Source organism: Danio rerio, chromosome 5 (genome assembly GCF_052040795.2).
Source record: "Danio rerio strain M-AB ecotype USA chromosome 5, GRCz13ab, whole genome shotgun sequence".
NCBI lineage: Eukaryota > Metazoa > Chordata > Actinopteri > Cypriniformes > Danionidae > Danio > Danio rerio.
Genome location: NC_141025.1, coordinates 57,279,635 through 57,282,237, shown reverse-complemented (window position 1 = coordinate 57,282,237; position 2,603 = coordinate 57,279,635).

Sequence of the window (2,603 nt, the reverse complement as noted above, 5' to 3'; positions counted from 1 at the left end):
GTTGTCTTTCCAAGCATTCAGTAGATGGCACTGTCTTCATTCTTATTTTCTTGTTGTTTTATTTCTCCTGAAAATACTGGGGCAAAGATTGAGAAACAACATATTTTACATTAGTATATTATATATTAATATAACCCATTAGATAAAAAAATATTATATATATATATATATATATATATATATATATATATATATATATATATATATATATATATAGAATATGTATTAATATATCATAAATATAATTTTAAATATTAATAATATTTAATTAATGCTGTTTTTTTATATTCTATTTTTATTTTTTTTTTGTAAAAAAAATTTTTACATTTCCCAAATGATGTTCAATAAAGCAGACATTTTCACAGTATGTCAAATAATGTTTGTTTGTTTTTTCAGCTAGAATAAAAGCAGTTTTTAATTGTTTTAAAAGCATTTTAGGGTTTATGTATTGTTTAGTTAATTTGTATCCTGTAGTATTTATCATGGTATGTGTTTTGTGTACATTTGTTGGGGTTGGTTATATATTTGAGAAAGAGAAAATGTTGACTTTAGCGATGACGAGGCTCCATTTAAGTGAAGTTTATTCATAAACTAATTTCGAGAGGAGCACGTGATTATGATTGAACACGGCTGGTTCTGCATTAGCATGCTTGATCCACCAATCAGGCCATTCCTAACCACTATAAAGAGCCAGGGTTTTCTCACTACAGTCATCTTCGATTTGAAGAATCCCCCCTTCCACCCCTACCTTTTCACCTTTCCCTCCATAGGGCAGCACGGTGGCTCAGTGACTAGCACTGTCGCCTCACAGCAAGAACGTCACCGGTTCTAGTTCCTTAACAGGCCGGTGGTCGTTTCTGTGTGTAGTTTGCATGTTCTTCCCGTGCTTGCGTGGGTTTTCCCCGGGTCCTCCGGTTTCCTCCCACATTCCAAAAACATGTACAACAAGTTAATCGTTAAATCTAAATTTCAATACAGGTAATCTAATAATGCAGCATATCTTTTAATAGCCTTCAATCTTAATCTTTAGCTATTATAAAAAGGGGAGTTGTCGAGATCTACCTGAGCTCGAGGCTCCCCTCTCTTCCTCCAAACGGGAGGGAGCCCAGGGCTCAAGAACCTTTGAGCTCAGGGCTCTCTCCTGGGACAGCATGCCAAACTTGCTTATAATCAATCATCAGCTAAGTTTGAACTCTTGAAACTGCACAAGATGTCGTCTGACAACGAGGGGAAATGCCTCGCTGCAGTTGTTTTCCATCCTATTAGATCGCATTTTTAAAATAATTAGTCCAGGAGGTAGCGCTGATCGACAGCAGGGTTAGTTCAAAGATGTTAATAGCAACTAAAATAGATTAAGACAATCGTTTCAAAGCTGTCTGAATGTCACTCTTTATACTCATTAGCTGCTGACCAGAAGTTCTTAGCATCCTTCTTGCACATGCATTGAAAGCATAATGGGTATTTTTGCAGATCTTACAATAAGTAGACACAATAGTTTCAAAGCAGCTTTAGATGAAGTTCTAAAAAATTAAACTGCTTCCGTCCAGTTTTTAAAGATGAAGTTCAGTGTAATATAAATGTCACTGCTGAAAGGCAAATTCAATGATGCGTAGTGCCACTAGCCGCGGGACAGTTGTGAGAAACAAACTTCACCAATTGGTGAAAACGAAGTCAAAGACAACACAAATTAACATCAGTTTTTATTATTAAGCGAAAACAAAATGCAAAACTACACAACCCTATTAGGAAAAAGTGTTTGCCTCTAATCAAATAATAAAGCGTAGTGTTTTAAGTCTTGGAACTTTATTCGTTGAATCTAAACCTACCCACAAACCAATTTTTAATCAATAACCATACCACTAATTCATCGCTGAATTAATTGTTTCACTATAGCAGCAAAATTGTTTTGCAATACAACATGTACAAATCATGCTAACAACTGTATAAGTACTTCCAAAACTAAAAGTGCATGCTTAGTTATCATGAGGCACATAAAGTCGATAAGTATCTGAAATGTTTGGCATGCCAAAATCATATGTTTGACCTATTTTTTTTTTTTTTTTTTTTTTTTTTAATACATAAAATAAATGACCGTTGAGGGCACAAGCAATTTATCACACAAGGTGGTTTTGGCCTGCTTATTTTATTATTCTTATTATTATGTAACTGTGTGTTAGCACTTGCAAGTCTACCCATTGTCACCTATACTACACTCTCTCTTTTTCTGCAGTGGACAGATGCTTTTCATTTTTTGTTTTTATTTTATTCTTTGGTTTTCAGTCAAATGCCAAGGTCTAGGCTCTGATACTTAGACTGTATGGAGAAAGCACTGTTTATGCGAAGTGCTCTTCTCTGATTTCACTGTCTCCCACACTGCTTGGTAATGTAGCTGTAACTACTGGACTTCTACTGATTTTGCTTCATTTGTCTTGAGATTTATATTTTGACCACAGGTGACAGGTGGCCTCAATTGAACTCTTAACTACACTCTCCAGCCACTTTATTAGATACCTGTTTGCACCTGCTTTAACACTTTGCAGTATATTCAACAGGGTGCTTGAAACATTCCTTGGTTGTGCTTCATTCTGACACTACAGAATCAT